Raw genomic sequence first — 7,850 nt, 5'->3', positions numbered from 1 at the left:
GACAGCTGCTGTGCATTTCATGTGGCAGCGGCAGAAGCTCCCTTCTCAGAAGGTTCCAGAACAGGGCAGGAAACCGCTACTCCATTTCTGACCAATAGAGAGTGAAGTGATGTGATGGCAGACTCGAGAGACAACGTGAATCCGCTTTGAGGGGTCCCGGTCGGCGTGAGAGATGTCCCCGGCATGAGGAAGGCGGACGGTGACGGGGCAGGGGGTCGGGGTCGCCTGTGACCGGGCCTCGGGAGGGAAGGCGGGTGAAGGCGGTGACGGATGCACAACAGTGTGAACGGGAACCGTCCCCCTGAAAATGGCAAAAATGGTAAATATTATGTATATTTTACCACAATTTAGAAAAAGGCTGTGCCCGGCCACATTGGCACCTGAGGCAAGAAGAAAAATACGGATCCTGTCTTTTTTTAATGTTTATTTATTTATTTTGAGAGAGAGGGAGAGAGAGCGCACACAAGTGGGGGAGGAGCAGAGAGAGAGAGGGAGAGAGGGAGAGAGGGAATCCCAAGCAGGCTCCATGCTGACAGCACAGAGCCTGATGCGGGGCTCGATCTCATGAACCTGTGAGATCATGACCTGAGCCAAAATCAAGAGTCAGATAGTTAACCGAGCGAGCCACCCAGGCACCCCGATCCTAACTTTATTTAAAGTTGCAGTATTTTCTTCACCAAGGATTTTTTTTTTTGCATTAATTTAGATTTCAAAATGTATTTGCATTCAAATCATATTGACCGCGATAGTTACTGAGTTTTTTGGCAGCCTCCTAAGTTTGCACCATAACCCCGGGCCTGTGCTAGAGGGATGGCAAGTTCTCAACGGTAGGCTCCCGAGGGTCCTACGTGGCACAATTGCAGGAGGGGAGAGAGAAGGTGCCGGCATCATCGCACAGGGCACGCCAGGCGGCCCCCCTAACTGACGCAGGGGGCAGGATTCACTCAAGGGCCAAACGGTAGCTGGTCTTGCACAAGCTTGTCCCCGAGACATGAATTGGTTCAAAGGTGTTAATTAAAGGTCAGGTCAAGGGTGTGAGAAGTTCAGCGAGGTGAGTGAGGTGGGGAGTACGTCAAGACTGACCCCTTGCTTTGGAGCAGGTGTCTGGAGTGTGGCAGCTTGTCCAAATCTGCTTTCTTTTTCTTTCTTTCTTCTTCTTCTTTTTTTTTTTTTTTCTTGAAAGAGAGGGTGCAAGTGAGTGAGGTGCAGAGACAGAGAGAGAATCCCGGGAGAGACGCCGGACTCACCCAAAGCGGGACTCGTGTTCACCCCATGTGGGACTCGAACTCAGGAGCCATGAGATCACGACCTGAGCCAAAGGCAGATGCTTAACCACTGAGCCCCCAGGCACCCGTCCACATCTGCTTTCTATCTGGGAGAAGGATCTGCAGGTGGAAAAAGGTGGATTTTCCTTGAGAAGGGGAAAATCTGCTCCAAGATAGGGGAGGGAGGCCAAGGAAAGCTCCTGATGGCTTTAAAGGTGCTCTGCCCTCTCGGGAAGCTGGGAGGGAGGGAGGATAACATCCAGAGCCCTGAGAGAGCCGGGGGAACATTCTGGAAGTCTGGGCGGGATTGTGGGTAGTTCTCTCAAGTTGGAGGAAAGAGAGGAAAGTGCCACAACCTTGTGGGTCCCCACAAACTACTAGAACTCACCACCCCGGGTCTGTGATCATCAAGAAAGGAATGTGGTAATGGTCAGCATGGGGTCACCAAGGACAAATCAGGTCGTACAACCCGGGGTAGTTCAAGGGCGATCAGCCTGGTAGATGAGGGGCAGGTGTCCCACATCGGAGCCATCACTAGAATGTTCTCCTTCATCCCGTCTCCACATCTGCTCCTGCTACAGTCCAGGTCACTTTATTTTCTTTAAAGCGCTCCTCTGAATTATCAATGTAAACTCCCTAAAAGAAGGGACATCGTCCATCCCGTTCCATACAGTATCTCCAGCCCTTGGAATAGTACCTAGCACACATAAAGAGTTCAAGAAGTGTTTTTCGAATGAAGAAGAATGTGAATTTCCGCAAGGCTTTTGACTGGTTCTCATGTACAAGATGGAGAGAGTAAACCGGAAGATGGCACATTCGGGTGGACAGTTAGCTGGGCGAATGATGCAGCAGTGTTGCCTAATGGAGTGCAGGGGTCCCTAGAGGATTACCACAGGGCTCTTGGCACTATCCACTCAATGGCTTGTGCTTGGCGTCTTGGGACGCCCTCTAAGTGTGCTATTCGGGGCTGAACTAGTCCCACCACACTTAGGTTAGTGGGTCAAGTTTACCAGAGACCGATGACCCTTTTAAATGGGTAGGTGTCCAGAGGGGAGTGGCTGGATGGGGACGGTGGCTGGAGTGAGTGCTGGTGGCAACCAGGATACCCCAGACATTTCTGGAAGGGGGATTAGACTGATTCTGCGGGACACCTGCAGAAGTCACAGGTGTTCTGGGCCAGTACGGGTCAGATGTTCCTAACCTTCGAGGCTGGCCAGCACTGGACGAGACCTCATGGGGATCGAGAGTGGCCTTGTCACTGGGGGCATCCAAACTAGGGGTCTCTGGCCGGGGGCCATCCCTCTATGCCAGGTAGGGGGAATCCTTGCCTCCAGGAGGGGGCCCTCTGGAACCTGTGGAGCTTTCTTGCAGAATGCGTTTGCCTAGCACCACACCAGCTGGCCCCGCCCGCAGAGGAAGTCTCCTTGAACCTTGGGCCACAGCGCACCTGCTGTGGTAGGGGCTTTGGGGGGAGAACCTGATTCTTGAGCAACGCGTTTCAGATGGGAAACACAGCACAGGGCAGAGAACACTGCAGTCATTCTGTGCGTTTTACCCTCTACTTCCTGGCAAAGTAGGCAAGTAAGGTGGGGAGACCGAAAACAGAAATCTCACCTCTTTTCCCCGCTGTCCTTCTTCCTTCCCACTCCCCTTTGTCTTCCCTCTCTTCCTTTGTTTTGTTTGCTCATTCTTCCTTTTAACGAACTAGGTATTTTAAAATCACAAATATCTGATCCAGGAGCATGAAGGTCTTTCACAGGTGGGTTTAAACCTCTCCAACCAGAGAGTTTTCTTCCTTTTTCTTTTTTTAAAGTTTATTTGTTCATTTATTTATTTTGAGAGAGAGAGAGAATCCCAAGCTGGGTCCTTACTGTCAGCTTAGAGCCCAACCCAGGACTCGAACTCACAAACTGTGAGATTATGACTGGAGCTGAAATCAAGAGTCAGATGCTTAACCGACTGAGCCGCCCAGGCGCCCCCAGAGAGGTGTTTAGATTAATGAAGTATCCTAAGAATCTGAATTTTGGAGTGGGCAGGGAAATTTGGGGGTCCGAGTGGAGTGAAGGGATTTGGAAGGAAAAAGGGAAAATTATTTTTCATGTCACTGGTTAGGGTTTTAAACGCCCATAGCCTGGGGACCCAGATCTGGGCACTTGGGGCACCAGAGCCCAGCGCCGGGCTGAGCGGCCACTGTGTCACTTCATCGCCCACAAAGCTGAAGGACTCCGGTGTGAGAGACACCGGTGCGGCCCGAAGGTCACTGGCTGGGCAGGCCCCTGAGCCATTTACTCATTATTTTCCCCAAGTCAGACGATCAGTGTGTTCGTGGTCCTTATCTAGCCTCTTTAAGACTTCGTGCCTCCGTCTGCAAATTGGAACGGATGAGAGCACCTCCCTTATAGGGCCGTTGTGGGGATTAAATGAGATAAGGAAAGTAAAGGGTTTGGCTCCAGGGCGGACAGCGTTGAGGGAACGGGGCTCGGATCTTTTCTCCGGGAGGGAAGGCGATTTCGGCAGTTTCGTTGGCCGCCACGAGGGGGAGCGCCGGCCCAGTTCCTGCCTCAGGTCCCCGGGCTGCGTGCACCGAGCACCCACCGAACGAAAACGCGAAGAGGAGCGGGAGGAGGCAGAGAAGGTGGTGGTGGTGGTGCGGGGGCGAAACGCAGTAGGGGTGCGGGGGGCCGTCCAGCGTGTTTGCAGAACCAGCTGGCAGGAAGGACGAGTGAAGCAGGCCTCCCTGGAGCAGCCTGCAGCCCCCCCTGGAGCAGCCTGCAGCCCCGCAGAGGAAGCTGGTCTCCGGAGACCAGCCATCTATCTCCCTGCCCACCCCAAGCCGCTGTCACCCCCCCCCCCACGCGACTGAGGACGCGCTCACAGAAGACGTCCGAAGACAGCAGAGTTTTGTCATGACCTCCGCCTCTAGATGTGATTTGAAATACACGTCTCCCGTGAAATATCTTTTTGAATCACTGTTGCCCCTCAAGCTTCTGGCAGAAGGAAGCAGGATGGGGCCAAGTGTGGGAATCGGGAGCCACTGTCGATGCAGCGAACGCTCTGGGCGGTTGCCTCTCGCCCCCCAGAGCCGGACTCCTGTTCTCAGCTCTGTGCTTCTGGGGCTGCGGCTGCAGACCCCGCCTCTCCTTTGCAGGCTGGGTTCAGCCGAGAGGACCCCCAGGAGGCAGGAGCAGGGGGGGAAAGAAGAGGGAGAGGGGACTCCTTGTTTCTTATTTGGGTACTGTCCCCGTGACTTTGTCCCGTCCTGGTGGCAGTAGCAGATTGTCCGCTGCCGGCTCCCATCTCTGCCCCCAGAAGCAGCCTCATGATGCCCTCTTAGAGTCTCCAGCCAGCAGCCCAGCTGGGCATCGCCGCATCTGGGAGGCCTGTGTCCCCGCTCCGCCCGGCCCCTTACATGGTCCTCCAGCACGAGGGGTAATAGCTGCTTCCTGTTATTATTTCTCCCTCTCCCGTCTTTTTCCTCTCAGCCCCTCTGTCACCTATGCGACCAACTCCCACGTTAAATTCCCTCTGTTGAAATAACTTTTCCGACTGGAGCCCTCAGGGGGGTTTGGCTCTTGTAGAGAATGGAGAGGAGGCGAGGGGAGTGGCAGAAGGTGCCAGAGACCGAGTTGGCTTCAGTTTTGTAACTTTGTCCCGAGGCAGAGTACGGGGAGGGGTGCATGGGCCCCCGTCGGGGTTCCAGGAGCTGGTTTTAAAGGTTGTACAAGCTACTTCCCCAAAAGTGTTCCTGTGTGTCACCTGGAGAAAGAGATGAGCGCAAGAACAAGAAAGGAGGAGAAGAAGAAATAGAGATGTACGTACCCTCCCTTTCTTTCTTTGTTAGCAGTACAGCAAAGGACAATGTTGGGAGGCTTCCTGGCTCGGGGTCACCTTCAGGGAAGGGGAGAGACAGAAGTGGTTCGGGGTCAAAGGGCTCTGTGCTGGCGGGTGCTGGGAGGGGTCTGGACAGAGGGCAACAGGCAAGACCTGTGTTCCCAAGAGGCGGACCAAAGAAGACGCCAGAGTTGGAGGGGGCTCTGAACGCCGGGGAGGAAGGCGGTAAGCACAGCTTTACTTTGGAATTTCGCTATGGCACTGACCTCTCCCCTTCTGGATAAAACAGATTAAACAATAGATTTTTTTTAAAGGCCGGATACGAAATAATTTCTACCACACTTTTTCTGCGGTATACCTTCTGGAATGCCTCTACGTTTGCGTGAACAAGCGAATGGTGCTGGAGAAGGCTGGGATACGGTGGTCACCCTCAGCCTTTCTTGGCTCAGCGCCAGGGGCCGGGCAAGCAATCTGATGAAACAGATTCTTTGAGGGCAGTCGAAGTTTTGACTGGTGCACGGATGGTCTTCCACTGAGTCATATTTTCTCGCTTAGTGTTAAGGGCCATCCTGGAAGAGAAGCAAAGAGAGATAACAGCTTTTAGTTTTAGTCCTGGGTGTTCCCCTGCCCAAAGAGCAGAAAGGCCTGGGCCTCCTGGGCTGCCGGCCTGGGGTCCCTTTCAACAGCCCTTGGAAATGCTCAGTGTGTCATTGGGAAGGGCGATATTCATCGCGGTCATGTGGGCAAAGCGCTTAGCATTTGGCCTGAGCGCCAACCACAAGCACAGCAGCGATCCCACCTACCACGACGTATGTGTCAGATGAGGTTGACTGTGGGCTTTCTCTGATCGCAGCAGTGGATTGCCTTCTGTCTCGGGCTTTGTAAACTCAGGCTTCAGCTACACTTTGCTGGCCGTGAACACGCAGGAAGGCCCCACACAGAGGAGTGGGGGAGTCCCCGAGTGGCCCCCCCCAGTGGCCCTTCCTGCAGCTTCCTCCTCCTCCCCCCCCACCCCTTTTAGCTCCTTTTAGGCTCCTGTTGTTCGGGGTCTCCCTGCTGCCAGAGACGCTGGCCTCCTTTGCTGCTCTCTTCTTTCTGGGCCAAGACAGGGAACTGCAGGACTCGGGGATCCTTCGTTGTTGTTGTTTTTTTAGAGACAGAGAGAGAGCACAAGCAGGGGATGGGAGAGGGAGAGAATCTTAAGCAGTCTCCGGGCCCAGCGCCCAGCGTGGAGTCCTGCATGGGACTCGATCTCACGAACTGTGAGATCATGACCTGACCCGAAATCAAGAGTCGGACACTTAATGGGCTGAGCCCCCCCCCTCCCCCCGGACGCCCCAAGGATCCTTTGTTTTCTTTCCAGCGGTTCCTGAAGTTGCTCCTCTCCCGTGCAGGTGTCTCCCTGGGCTCGGGCCCTCCCTCTGGCCTCTGTCACTTCCCCGCGAGAGGAAGACAGCCTGTCTTTGAACGAAGTATCCTGATTGAAGATGAGGTGTGGGAGTGGGTTATACTCAGACACGAGCTACTCCTCTTTATATCAAAATATTCTGTTAATTGTGTCGGGGCCCGTCATGTTCCCATTAAGCCGCTTTACAAAAGACACTCAGATCACGGCACGGTCGGCTCTGGAGGCCAGCATACACAGAGTGCTCGGTAGAATCTAGAAAGATCTGAGCAACTTGAGTGCTTCAAAGACCTCCCCCTTTGAATCTTTCAATGGCAGATGAAGCCATTTACAGAGGCCACGGAATGGAGGCTCCCAGGCTTTGAATTCCCGCCTCTCTGAAGAATCCCACCGGTACGTAAGGGTGCGTGACTCAGGCTGTGAAGATGGGAGGAAGGGTGTTTTGGGCCTTTACCTGATAGAAGCTGCCGTCGGCCCAGCAAATCAAGTATTCCCTTGCAGACCCAGCTGGTGGGGACATAGCCCCAGACTGACCACTGTCACCCCTGAGAGAGCTCGCCAGGGGCCCGGGGCAAGAATGGCGCCATCTCCCTGTGGCAGGTGCAGTGGGGCTGGGCTCCAGATGGCACTGCCCAGCTGCTGCATCTTGGGGCACGGGGGACACGCCGAGCAAACAGGGCCCTTGAGCTGTCCACAGTGTGCGGACACGCCTCTGTGCACGCGCACCTGTGTGTGTGTGTGTGTGTGTGTGAGGTGGTTTCAATGCAGTAAGTCACAGACTACTCTCTTCTCTGTTCCTATGTATTATGGCTGCCCAGGCGGTGAGCTCCGTTAATGAATTATTGATTCCAGGTAACAGAAGCGAGGGCTTCTCCACTCAGAGAGGCTCCAAATAGTAAGGGAAACACCCCAGGCTTGTGCGTCAGCTCTGCGGCATTGTGGATTTTCACAACACAGGCCGAGCCCAGAACCCCAGACTTTGGGGCCGGAGCCACCACTGTGGTGGGCTCGGTGGGCCAGAGGCCTGGGGTTTGGGGGGCTCAGCGGGACTCTGGGAGGCTCACAGTCTGCCCCTCTGAGGGGATAGTCCGGGAGTCTCCCCAGAACCTTCTGCCGCCCAATCCCGTATCTGCACCTCTGCCTGGTACCCGCTGCCGGCATCGCACCTGCCTGGCCCCAGACCCCAGGCCCCAGTCACGGTGAACCTGGGCTGAGCCAGGGGGCCCGGGCCTCTCGGGCCACACAACCTGTACTTGGGTCAAGATGCAGTTTTTACTTCAGAGGATCTTTCCTTTCCCTCTGCAGGATCTCCGCCTCTCCGCCCCACACAGACATTCAGGGGCGACTCA

Source organism: Puma concolor, chromosome B1, assembly GCF_028749965.1.
Source record: "Puma concolor isolate L17-30 chromosome B1, mPumCon1.1.hap2, whole genome shotgun sequence".
NCBI lineage: Eukaryota > Metazoa > Chordata > Mammalia > Carnivora > Felidae > Puma > Puma concolor.
The sequence above is the reverse complement of the archived record's forward strand: the minus strand, read 5'-3'. Positions refer to the sequence as shown.